This window comes from Eptesicus fuscus, chromosome 4 (genome assembly GCF_027574615.1).
Source record: "Eptesicus fuscus isolate TK198812 chromosome 4, DD_ASM_mEF_20220401, whole genome shotgun sequence".
NCBI classification, from domain to species: Eukaryota; Metazoa; Chordata; class Mammalia; order Chiroptera; family Vespertilionidae; genus Eptesicus; species Eptesicus fuscus.
In genome coordinates, this window is record NC_072476.1 from 3,104,263 (window position 1) to 3,118,289 (window position 14,027).

Consider the following 14,027-nt stretch of genomic DNA (forward strand, 5'->3'; position numbering starts at 1 on the left):
TAATAATCTTCCTATGACATGCAAACGCAGGGAGGGTGCGATTATACCCACGTCAGCTTCTGTTTTAGAGCTTCCATTTCATCCATAATTAATAAGCCACTCGGCGGCTGGAGGGGAGATGAAGGAGAGACGGGAGGGGTCCCGAGGCAGGCCAGCCGCCCCTCCGCTGCTCACGCCCCCACTCTGCCAGCCTCTCCTGCCGCCTGCCGCGCGGGGGCGCTGTGCCGGCCACACAGGGCTCTGCCTTGGCCTCTCGCTCCGGACGGACGGACATCCAGGAAGAGGCACAACCACCGAGGTCAGACCAGCACGCTCAGCTGCCGAGACGCCCAGGGTGGCGTCTGCTCTGCCTTGTCAAGTGCGGATAGTCCCGGCCGCGTTCCCTCCTAGATGGCTGCAGGCAGGTCTTGGCACCGGCTTCATTGTCAGAGGGCCGAGCAGTCAGCTTGGAGAGGAGACGGCTGGTGGGACATGGAGCTCAGTCACACAGCCTGGCTCCAAGTCCCTGCGCTGCTCTGGGTGACCTCAGACAGGTGCCTTTCTCCCTGCCCTGCTCCTGATAGGATCGAGGGCACGCCTGCCGCACTGGGCTCTCCTGAGCATGGGCTCCAATCCGCCCCGGGGTGGCAGGGCGCGGCATCGGCATAATAAAGAACACGCAGTGTCACGGAGCAGAGATACGAGACCACTCTGTCCTTGGTTTCTGATCCTGCCCACCCTCCTCCCGGTTCGGTGTCCCCGGGCTCTGGAAAGACCCACGCCTCACACCAGAGACTCGTGTGGAGTCGGCTGTGACACGGTACAAGTTGCTGCTCTTGTTCACACGCCGTGCGACCGCCTCTAATAATTCTTGGCGCAAGTCTTCCGGGGACTCACAAATTTGCAGAAGCCTAGACGACGGGATCCAGTAAGTTCTCTTGTCGTTTGCTGAAAATGTAATTGAATCAGCAATTTCCTGCTCGTTCTCGTGTTCGGTGCTGCGGCTGCCAGGGTTGCCAGGCCTCCCTCCATCCTTCCTGGGCGGCCTCAGGAATCCACCCCCTGCACCCCCCGCCCTACAGCGTCCTGGTTGGGCGGAGGGTCCTCCCTGCCCGAGCTGGGTTCTGAGCCATCTCAGGAGGTCTCCCTCTCCTCCCGCGTTCCCACTGCCAGTCATGGGCAGCCCAGCAATCTGTAATCTGTCACCTATTGCTGAGTTGGACCTCAAACACTCACCTCTGGAAGAGCCGAGCACTGCCCGATGAGGGGGGTGGGGGTGGGGGAGCGGAATCAGAACTCTATTTCTGAGGAACGAGGGTCACCTTCACCTGCTTGGGTCCCGGGGCCTCTCTTGGGGAAGGTGGTGGTTCACCTGAGACTGACGGGGCGGCAGGATGTGGGCAAGTGGCGTGGGAGTGGGAGTGGGAGCGGAGCGCTGATTGCCCCAGCTCCCCCGGCCCCGGGCGCCCGCCGCCCCCACGCACGCCCAGCACCCCCTGCCCAAAGCCCCTGCACCTGCTTGTCCGGCTGGACTTTCTGCCCCCAGGAGGCCACCTGGCTGGTCCCCTGCTCCACTCAAATCTCTGCCTCAGTGTGAGTGAGACACTCCCCCCCATCTCACCGCCACCCCCGCACATTCTGGAACTTCCCATCCTACTCTGTGCTGCATTTTCTTCACAGCAATCCTCACTTTCTACTGCACTTCGGGGAGGGTCTCTCCCGGTCTCGGCGGGACTTGCTGAATTCCCGGCTCCTAGGGCCATTCTGACACGTGGCGGGTTCCGGTGTCTGTGGGAGGAGCTGGGAACCAGCCACGTCTAGTTCAGCTTCAGTCTGTAAGCTGCTTTCCGCCTCCAGAACCGGCGCTCTGGTCCCTCAGGAACTCTCGGCTTCACCCTGGTCTCTGCTTGCGGCCTGGGTGGCTGCCCCAGCCACGGCCTGAGCGGAGCTGGACCCGCTGGCTGCTGGCGCCAGCAGGTGTTGATGCCGTGTGCCCATGGGGCCTGGAGGCGGGCTGTGCCGGGAGGGCTGTGGGAGGCGAGGTGACAACGGAGCTAGAGGAGCTGCGGTCCCAGGCCAGCCCTCGTGGTCTCTTGTAGACAGCCTCTGCCATCACCTGAGTATAATTAATTTTTAATCCAGAGTTGAGAGGGAGCCGCCCTCCAGGAGCCATGCATCAATGGAACTTAGACAATAAAATACAGACCTCTTACCGTGGCCTCTACCACCTGGCCACTGCCACCCTCTGCCGCCTGGTCCCCTGCCCCTGCTCGCCACTCTCCATGGGGCCCCTCTGTTTCCTGAACCTGGGAGCTCTCTTCCTACCCCAGGGCCTTTGCACTTGCTCCCTAGGATGCTCTCCGGCCCAGTTGTCTCCCTTTCATCCTTCAAACCTGAGCCCAGCATATCCCATTGGAGAGACTTTTCCTGCTTAAGGTAGACTCTCCCATCCTGTTTAATCTCTCCGTGACATATTCTGCCTACGTGTTTAATATGTATTGCTTGTCTTTGTGAGAGTGAGGTCCATTTACCACTGTGGCCTTAGCGCCTAGCGAGGCACCCTGCGCGTCACAGGTATTCAGTAAACGTGCAGAATGGATAGGTGAAGGGACGCACCAACAGGCCACAGGAGCGTTGGGGATCTAAAGGCTCTGGTGTGGTGTGTGTCCATGCCCGAGGCAGAATCAGCAGCAGAGGTTGCTAACGGGTAGACTGTGGAGGAGGTGGAACGTGTGGTTTGTTGAAAGGATCTAATTGGCCTCCCAGAGTTTTTAAAGGCAAACTAACAGGCCCCTGTTATTCCTGCAGTCCCAGCTGGTTAGCATCAGTTGTCTTAGACTCTTCCCGTAGCACACGTGTCTGTTACCTGCCTGGCCCCTGCAGCGTGGGCTCACCTTCCCTGGGCTGCCGATCATATGGACTCAGAACACAGACACCTGTGGCTTCTACTGTGGTCTCCCAAGAAGCTGGCGAGAGCCAGTCTTCTCACGTAGCAGCGATGACCCAGGCTCAGAGGTGAGCAAGGTGGGCTGGTCTTTATGGAGAGGATGAGCAAGGTTGACAACCAAGAGGAAAGAAAATGGGTGAAAGGTAAAGATTTGGGGCATCTCCTGTGGGCAGCCCCTGAGAGCAGCAGCCAGGTCTGTTTGGCCCAGAGCACCAGCACAGCTTGGAAAGTTCCGGATGCGAAGGCATCGCGGGAGGTAACTTTTTAAATGGTCAGGGCTAACACGGCTGTTCGCTTCTGAATTTACGGCATCCCCCTGAATTAGGGTTCACCACTTTCCCCATCAACCTGGTAAAAGAGTGGAGACAACAGAGAGTGATTTGTGTCCTGTGTGCCTTTAAGACGCGGTGGGGCAAAAGTGGCATCGTGTGTAGGTGGCCCAAGGTATGCATGTCCTTAAGCTGCTGTAACAGATTACCTCAGACTGGTGGCTTAAAACAGTAAGAGTTTGTTCCCTCACACGTCTGGAGGCCAGAAGTTCACAATTAGCAGCCCCGGGCTGAATCGGTGTGGCAGAGCCGAACTCCCTCCGGAGAGCCTGCCTGCCTCTTCCAGTTGGTGTGGGACACGCCCTGCATATCTTGGCTTCTGGCCACATCACTCTTGTCTTCAAGGCCAGCTTCTGCAAGCCCCTTGCTGCTCTGTCTTCACATGGTCTGCTCTGACCTGGGCGAGGGGCCACCAGGGGTTTGCAGGCTGGCTACGCCCCTGACCAGGGATGGGGGGTCCCGCTGGGGGGCGGGGCCGCAGGCAGTTTTCAGGCAAGCCACACCCCTGGCTTTGTCAGGAAGGACGTCCAGAATGATGTCTGGATGACGTCTGGTCTATCCAGTCTAATTAGCATATTACCCTTTTATTAGTGTGTGTGTGTGTGTGTGTGTGTGTATGTGTATCTATATATCTATATCTATATCTATATCTATATCTATATCTATATCTATATCTATATCTATATATCTATATATATAGTATAAAGTGTCCTGGTACACGAAATTCATGCACATTAAAAGGGAATTAATTAGAGGAAATATTTTAATATTGCTATTTGCCCTTAGGTCAGAGATTAAAGAAAATTAGTAAAATGTATATGAAAATCTCCCTCCTGTCAGTCAGGGGCATGTTGCGGGACCCAGAGTCAAGTCCCTGCCCACCCACACGCACCTCGAAATTGCGAGAGACCCAGACCCAGCCAGTCCCACCCCCGTCAAGCCCCGCTGGGCAGGAGGTGCCGGGCCGGGGGGCACAGCCTCAGGTCCCTCAGCCCTGGCACAAGGGCGCGAGGGCACGAGGTGGGATGACCATTTGCGTATTAGCTCTTTATTATATAGATTGCATTTATTAAAAGGTAAAACCTCATTTAAACAGGTGGTTTTTTAGGGGGGAGACTTGATTCAAGAAGGTGTAGAAACACTGAAAATATGCTAACAATTTTACATGCATTTGAAAATAATGTCCAAAAAAAAAGCTGCGAGACCAAAAAGATTTTATGTGTGAGTTTAATCAAAACTCAAGGACCTAGGTTATTTATGCTGTTCAGACATATAAAAAATGCACTTTCATGTTTATCTTAGCAAATTGGAATTCTCTGACACCAAACCGTGAATACAGATGCATAAACCCTGCATGATAGAGGCGTAAACAGTGTTCAGCTAAATCAGCAAAAAGAAATCGTAGCTAGAGAACGTGGGGGTGATGCATCCAGGGGCTATCTTCCCAGAACGCTGGGACGGCTTGTTACTCGGATGCACAGTCGTTGGATGGCTTTTAGATGAGGCCTTAATGGAAGTCAGTGGTCATTTATGAAAACGAAGTGACTTTGGACTAGAAGTTACCTGCTTTATGCATCTGACTGGCGCCCTACAGCGTGTTTCAGCAGCATGTAGATGTAAAGCCTAGAACAGCACCAGGACTGCGGGGACTTAGTATTGTTCTGGAAGGTAGAGCCAAGGTAACAGACAAGAAAGAAGGTAAACAGTCACAAATCCTGAAAAGAAGTGACCTCTTTCTTTTTCAAGATTAGCGGATAATGGTATTATCTGCCCACAGAACCCAAGGGGATCAACCAGCAGTCTCTTAAAACTAATAAGAGTTTGGCAGAGGGGAAAATACACACACTCACACACACACTCTCACACACACACTCTTACACACACACACTCACACACACACACTCACACACACACCAATTCAACAACATTGTGTGTGTTTTGGGAGCAGGGTTATTTACAATGGAAATAAAAGCATTAAATAAATGCACAGAAAACATCTATATGAAGAAAACTACAAAACTTTACTAGATGACGTAAACAACAGTGGAGGGCATGGAGTGTAACTGGATGTTGGGGGGTGTGGGTCTTCTCTGTTATTCTCAAATTAATTAACTGATTATTTTTAATCCTCACCTGAGGATATGTTTCCATTGATCTTAGAGAGAGGGTAAGGGAGAGGGAGAGGGAGGGAGAGAGAGAGAGAGAGAGAGAGAGAGAGAGAGAGAGAGAAGCATTGACTGGTTGCCTCCTGTAGGCATCCTGACCGAGGACTGAACCCCAACCCCAAATCTGGGTGTGTGCCCTGACTGGGAATCAAACCCGCATCCCTTTGGTGCACGGACAATGTTCCAACCAAAGGAACTTATTCTTTTATTCAAACAAAGGGACACATATTCCTGGAGATCGGTGAAAATACTGAAAAAATTTTGAACATGGAGAATAAAGTTATTATATTAAAACATAAGTTTATAATAATTAAAAGTATAGTACTACTATAAAAAGCACCAGTGGAATAGAATCCATAATTTAATATGATAAAGTATTTGAATCTGTGGGACAGACTTACTAACAAATGGTGTTGGGACAACTGGCTAGCTATTTGGAAAATATTCTTCTCACACATATATCAAAATGTCTCAACGTGGTTACAGATTTAAATGTTAAAAACACAGTGGTGCCAGGACTTGTATGTGGCTTGCATGGTCACAGGTACCAGACTGCAATCATTTCTTTCATGAGTAAACCCTTTTTGCTGAGGAATCCCTGGGTGACGTTTTGGTTTATGATCAACACATTTAGAGGCTCCAGAGAAGACCCCCCAACATCTCTGTGGCTCGTAAGCAAACAGCTGAAGTGCCCACAGAGCTGATGGCCTAGCTGGCTGGCTCCTCACTCAGGAGCTCGAGGGTGCCCTCACAGGAAGACAGCATGCACCTGTTAAAACTTTTGGCCTTAAAGGGACATACATTCTCTAAGGAAAAGTTGTGGTTTTCCAAACCCCAGCTCCTCACGGTTGCTTAAAACTGACAGCTCCTCTCCTGGCCCCTCAGGATGCCCTGCAGGAAAGTCCTCTGGGTCACGCTGACTGCTCCTGGTTTACAGATGGCTCCCATTTAAAGTGTGAAAATATGTGCTCCGAGGAGCTGAAAACCCCAAACACCACGCTCTGCAGCCTAGAGATACTGTTCACTGGAAAAGCGCCTCCAGCAAGGCTCCCGCAGCCCAGCTGCAGGCCGGGCAGCGCTGCCCCCGCCTGCTGCGTGCCAGCCGGGCAGTGTCGGGGCCGTGCACTTTTCCTTGTACGCGAGTCAGACCCAGAAGGGCCTTCCTGGCATCGAGGGGCAAAGGGCCATGAGGACCTGACTGTTGATCAGTGATGCTTTCATAGAAAATCTCCACCGAAAGGGGGAAATGTTAACATTGACAACCGAGGCCGGGTTTGGGAGGGCCTTGGGAGGAGTGCTTGTGCCCTCGGTCAGGTGCAAGGCCCTATAGGAAGAACTCTTGTGGGCATAACAGCCCCTCCTCCTCCGCTCCCCTCTGTGCTAGAACTTCCTTTCCTTTGTGTCCCTGGGGAATTGCACCTGACTCACCATGGTTGCACATATCAGATTGCAATCTTTTCTTTTTTCCAAAATAAGTCCTTTTTGCTGGGGAAAAAAATACAGTAGTGCCCTTATCCATAGTGATACATTCCAAGACCCTCAGTGATACCTGGACAGTGGATCTGATGACCGAGATGGCTACTGAGCGACTAACACTGGACAAAGGGAGGAGTCACGTCCTGACCAGGACAGAGCAGGACTACGTGAGATTCCATCACGCTGCTCAGAATGATGTGCAATTTAAAACTTATGAATTGCTTATTTCTGGAATTTCCTATTCAGTATTTTCAGACCATGGTTGCCAACAGGTAACTGAAACCATGGAAAGCAAAACCGTGGTAAGGCTGGGACATCTGATAAAAATTTTCCAAGAATGACACCCATGACAGAAAGCGTAAAGGAAAAGACTAAGAAATTGGGTCCATAACTATATAAAATCATTTTTACTCTAAAAATATTATAAAGATAAAGCAGAATGGGTAGTGGTATATTCAACCCATGTTCAAGAGTTAACTATCCTTGGAGAACCAAGATGGCAGCATAGGTAAACGCTTGTACCTGCTGCCTCCCACAACCACATCAAAATTACAACTAACATACATCACTATCATCCAGAACCACGGCAAAGCTGGCTGAGTGGAAGTACTGCAACTAGAGAGGTAAAGTAGAAAGCACATTGAGACTGGTAAGAGGTGCAGAGGCGCGGAACGGGCTGGCACCTGGGTGCACTGCTTTTTAAATTGGGAGGGAGATACAAGCTCCCGCTTGCTCTGAGCTCCAGTGCCAGGCGAGACTCTGGGGGACCCAGACACATATGGGGAGAAACTGGACTGTCTGGCATCAGGGCAGGAACGTGGAGGCAGCTTTCTTCCAGATGGAGGTGCTCACAACGGTCATTGTTCTTGTGCTGGTAGCTCCCTGTTGCAGGGCTGACTGGCCCTGTTTGCTCCACACTGGAGTTTCCCTGAGGCCCCACCCTACCCAGTTTACAACCCCACCCAAGCTGTGTGCAGCAGCTTTTGCATATGAATGGCCTGTCCTTTCTTAGCCTAAAATCTGTCAAACAAGCTGCAGCTGGGTCAGGAAGCCCCAAAGATATCAAAAGAAGGCCCAAGGCCTGCACTATCAGCAGCCTGCCTTGCTTCACAGCTGGGCCTTGTATGGGCACTTCCAAACCTGATACAAAGTGGAGGAATCTGCAGATCTCTCTGTAGCTCCTGCTGGGTGGCCCCAGGCAGTGGCTGACTTTGCACCTCCTTGGAGATCCAAGAGCCAGTGTACCCAGTGGTCAGTGTGAGACCATACCAGATTACAACTCTTCACATCCATAAGCAACACACTCGAGGGGCAAACTCAGTGAGCACCAAAGCCCCACTGAAGCAAGCCCTGCCCCATAAGGGTGTCTCCTGCACAGCAGCTCTTCCATTGTAGACACAGCTGGTCCTCATAGCCAGTTGGCCTGGAGGTCAATTTCTCCCAGTGATACCAACAGCAATCAAGGCTTAACTACAACAAGACTGTGCACCCAGCCCACAAAGGGGTGCACCTAGAGTGTCCACCTCAAGTGACTGGGGAGGCTGAGCTACTGGGCCCTATAGGACACCTAGCACACAAAGCCACTCTGTCAACACAGGGAAGCAGCCAAAATGTGGTGACAAAGAAACAGGTCACAAATGAAAGAAATGGAGGAAAGCAAACTACTGGATATAGAGTTCAAAACCACTGTTATAAGGTTACTCAAGAATCTTCTAGACACCTCTGAGAAATTTAGTGAGTCCCTCAAGGATATGAAAAAGGACCAACTAGAAATTAAGCATACACTGACTGAAATAAAAAATAATATACAGAGATCCAACAGCAGACTAGAGGATCCCAAGAATCAAGTCAAAGATTTGAAATACGAAGAAGCAAAAAACACCCAACTGGAAAAGCAAAAAGAAAAAAGAATCCAAAAATATGAAGATAGTTAGTGTAAGGAGCCTCTGGGAAAACTTCAAGCGTACCAACATCCGAATTTTTGGGGTGCCAGAAGAAGAGAGAAAGCAAGATATTGAAAACCTATTTGAAGAAATAATGACCGAAAACTTCCCCCACCTGGTGAAAGAAATAGACTTACAAGTCCAGGAAGTGCAGAGAACCCCAAACAAGAGGAATCCAAAGAGGACCACACCAAGACACATCATAATTAAAATGCCAAGAGCAAAAGACAAAGAGAGAATATTAAAAGCAGCAAGAGAAAAACAGTTAATTACCTACAAGGGAGTACCCATACGATTGTCAGCTGATTTCTCAATAGAAACTATGCAGGCCAGACGGGAGTGGCAAGAAATATTCAAAGTGATGAACAGCAAGGACCTACAACCAAGATTACTCTACCCAGCAAAGCTATCATTCAGAATTGAAGGTCAGATAAAGAGCTTCACAAATAAGAAAATGCTAAAGGAGTTCATCACCACTAAACCAGTATTATACGAAATGCTGAAAGGTATTCTTTAAGAAGAGGAAGAAGAAGAAGAAGGTAAAGATAAAAATTATGAACAACAAAGTGACAACAAATACATATCTATCAACATGTGAATCTAAAAATCAAATGAATAAAAAATCTGATAAACAGAATAAACTGGTGAATGTAATAGAATCAGGGGGAAGGAAATGGAGTGGACTGACAATTCTCGGGGGGAAAGGGGTGGGGGGCAGAAAGAGATTGAACAAATATCTTATATGCATGTATGCCGTACCTATGGACAGGGACAGTGGGGTGGCAAGGGCCTGGGGTGGGGTGGGAACTGGGTGAAGGGGAGCTATGGGGGGAAAAAGGAGGGAGATCTGTAATAATCTGAACAATAAAGATTAAAAAAATGAAAGAAAGAAAAGAGTTAACTATCCTTAACTTGTACGGATTGATAACATATGAACAAGAAAGTGACAAATGTCCTAATAGCAAATTGGGCAATGAGCACAAATAAGCAATGTGTATTTCTATCTACAAAGGAAAGGAAAATGCTTGATTTTGTAGTCACACAAAACAGTTAAAATAACAGCATCTTTCACCGGGGAAGTGGGAAGTGGGGAAGTACCCTCTGTGGGCTGTTGTAATGTCAGTTCTGGAAGAAAAAGCCTTGGACTCAGTCACACACAGAAATCCTGCTTTTAGAAAACAGTTTCAAGGCAATAGCAGAGTAGACGCATGATGTCTAATAACTTTTGTTTAAATATTTAAAAAGGCCAACAAATCTCCAACGTAGGGGATTGGCGTGGAATACCATACAACTGTTTAAGAGAGGAGGTACATGGATGCAGGCTGTTAACACGGGAGATCACCTATTGTCCAGTAACGCGCTTTAAAAAGTTACCGAACAGCACGCTCTTTTAGTGGGATTCTATTTCCTTTCTGGAAACTAATGTGTGTGCACAAAACCCTACAAATAGAACCATAAAAGGTCTGGGAGAATATACCACACGCTGTTAATAGTGTTTATCTCTGTGCCGGGCGATACAGGATCTTGGTTTTTCCTCTTTCCTTGTCCGGTGTGCTATTTCCACCGTCAGGCAGAGAGTGCGGTGTCAGGAAGTATCTCGAGTCCGCAGCAATTAAGTTTCAGATCCATTTCTGAGCCTGGGCCCTGCCCAGGGCTGTGGTTCACCTAAAGAGGAATCCATCCACCACTGTGCCCACCCTGCAGTTCCGGGCGCTGATCTGTCCCTTTTCGGAGTGAGCTTTGCTGCCACAGCACCCGGAGGTCTCCCAAGGGGGGATGCCCGCCTCATGCCAGTCCTTCGTGCCCCTGCCAGATGTAGCCAGCGGTGCAGTGCTTTTCCTAATTGAATAACGCCCATCGTTTCATTTTTAAAGCGCACGGGCCCATTAGTGTCAGTAATTAGACATTAGCAAATATGAAGATGGCCCATTAATGAAGTGGCGTTTTAGGGGCTCGCGGGGAGAGCGTGGGGGGGACTCACGCACAGATGCTGCCCTGGAGGATGTTGACGGACCTGTTACATCATCGCAGCAGCGGGGCGGCCTGTGCCTGGCAGGGATTGAGCTCGAGACCTGCTGCTGGGACTTGCGTTGTCAGGCGGACAGAAGGACGCCCAGTGAAGCCTCACGAGGGGTCTGTGAAACCAGCCCTTCGGGGCCGGGCCGACTGCCTCGGCGAGGCCGCGCTCCTCGGCCCGTGGACAGGCCTCTGAGCCTCAGGGCTTCCACCCCACGGGGAGGCCGCGCGGCTTGCGCACCCGCCAGCTGAGGATTCAAACCCAGCTCTGCCCCTTTCTAGCTCTGACCGTGGGCAGGTTACTGCCAAGTGTTTGGCCCACCCAAGACTCGGTTTCCCGGTTCAGGTGAAACCCCAATCTCCGGCCTCCGCTGCATTCAGGCCAGGGCGCAGGCGGAGCCCTTGCCTGCCATCATGGTCCGGCGGAGGTTGGAGAGAGCCTTCGAGGCCCAGCCTTCTTCGGGCCACTGACCCCTTGAGAAAACCGGGTAAACAGTATACCGAACTCTTTCTGTGAGGGTTTACACACGCTCACATGACCTTATAGGTGGGCACAGTTATTAACATCCCTGAGCGTACGGTGAGGAGACAGACGTCCAGAGAGCTTAACAGCTCGCCCAGGACGACAGGACGTGGCTCGGGCGGGATTGGAATCCAGGCCATTCGCCTGCAGAGCACAGTCTCCCCGCTGGGCTGTCCTGTCCTGTGCACAACCCCCAGGGGTTTACATACACAGAACAGCATTTCTCAGGCGGTTCGGGGTCCACGGTCCACCGCCGAAGCCCGCAGGGCTGCCCAGTGCTCCGTGCTGGCGGGACACTGAGGATGGGGTGTGTCTGCAATCTGACCAGTTGTACTCGCTGCGGGAGCCACCGCCCGCCATCTCTCATGGTGACTGTCAGCAGCCTGCCCGCTTCCCCCGTAGCCCCGAGACCTGCTGGACCCCACGGGCCAGGTCACTCCTCTGCCTCGTTTCACTCAGAGGAAACGAGGACCTCCATCTATGACCTCTGTCCCACACCCCTGCCTCTTCCGCTTTGTCTCTGACCTCCTCTCCAGCTGCTCCCCAACTCCTGCCCATCCCAGCAGCCTGGCTTCCTCGCGTCCCCGTGCGCAGCAGCGCAGTCCCCTGGCGTGCACGCTCCTCTGAGAGGCCCACGCCCGCTCCCTCGCTTTTTTTAAGTCTCTGCTCAAACACCCCTTTGGGTAACGCCTCCCCTTTGCAAGATGTTAGCCTCCCTCACTCCCCAGCCTCCCTCTCCCTGCTTCATTTTTCTCCTTAGCATGTGTTTAACATGCTGCGTAGTTTATTCGTCTTGTTTATTGTCCATCTCTCCGTAGCAACATGGTTTCCATAAAGGCAAGGATTTCTGTCTCTTGTTCAGTCCACCCCTGGACTCTGGAACAGTGCCCAGCACGTAGTAAATGCTCAGTAAATATTTGATGAATGGATGAACCTGGTCCAATACCTTCTACCCGAGGGCCCTGGTATTGGAGGCAAAGTCCCAGGGAAGCTAGCACGTTGCCTCTGCTGGGAGCAGTCGGGCCAGTAACATTTCCTGGGCTGGAAGTCTGTGTGGCTCAGACTCCGATGTTGGCAGCGACGAGGACTCACTTCCAGGACCAGGGTGGCTTCCTGGGAGGGGCAGGCAGGCCTGGAGCAGCCCTGTGGGAGCCAGGGGGATGAGTCCAGATGGCGGCTGTGCTTCTCGGCAGTCTGTGTAGTTGATGGAAGTGAGGTCTGTGCCCGGAGGGCCCGAGGAGCACAGCAGACACTCATGAGCGCTGCAAGCGTGGCCTTAAATCTCTGCCCAGACGCGGACCGTCCTCTGCTCTGTCACCTGAGCATTAGGATGTCAAGTGCAGCCCTGGAGATAAAGCGGGGGGAAGACTGTTTAATCCACCCGTCACTTCTCTCATCGACCGCAGAGGTGATTGCTCCAGACTTATTTTCCAGAAGATAAGTTCCCCCTTAAACACATCCTGATTTTATTGTCATTTACCCCGAGTTTTAGCTCCTGCACCAAATATAGCAAATGCTGCTCTTGTGCAATATTTGGCCCAGAGAAGTTTTGTTTGGCTCACACGGTATTTGAGGGAAAAAAGTATTGGGCTCCAACTTAAAAATAAAAACATACCACAAAACTGAATTTCTGGCTTGTCTTAAAAAGAGGGGGAGTTGGGCAGCAGCGGACCCGTATTCCTGCTGGCTGGAGAGAGGTGATCGCTCTGTAGGTGAGCTGAGCGCCCCACCGCCCTATCCAGCCCTTCCCACCGTTTCCTGCCTGACCCGTGGAAGTGTCTGAACTGGAACGCTAGCCTCCGCCACTGGGTCTGGGCTGCTCTGCTGAGGGCACAGGAGGGGCAGCTCTGACTCCAGAACAGAAGGTTCTCCCAAAATTCCTCCCAAAGAATCCGAAATACAGACGCATTAAGCAATCTTCACCCTGCCTGAAGCTCTTGTGCTTGTAAGAGGCAAAATGAGAAGGAGCTATTTACATGATTTCCAGACGTGTGGCCGCTTCCACAGGTGTGCTCTCAGGGAAGAAGGCTGGTGTCAAACCCTTCCACCTGCACACACGTGACCGTGACCGTTTCCTAAGCTCTCCATGCCTCAGTTTCCGCATCTGTCAAGTGGCGATAACTATAGTTCCTGCCCTGCTGGGTTGGGGTTGAGAATTACAATGTTCATGGAAGGCACTCCAAGGCACACGAGAGGTAGGTGGTCGACCGTGTTTGCTGGAACAGGGACCCTGCACTGTCACGAAGACGCTTGAACTTGGCGTCTTCAGGGCAGATTCCCAGGCCTGCCCCTCCACTATGAGGGAGACACGCCACTTCTCTGAGCCTGGGCTTCCAGCGCCCCTGGTCGCGGAATCCGCCGCGTAGGTCACCACATGGAGCTGGTGGAGGCAAATGAAGCCGAGCTTGTCCAAACCACCACACTCAAAGCCTGGCACAGAGGAGACATTCAGATGCCCAGCAGATCTCTCACTTTCGTGGCAAGTTTCTTGGACTGTTTTCCCTCGACTTTACTTACATCTGACACTCTGGGCGACAGACAACCTACCAGGGGTCCTCAAACTGTTTAAACAGGGGCCAGTTCACTGTCCCTCAGACCGTTGGAGGGCCGGACTACAGTTTAAAAAAAACTATGAACAAATTCCTATGC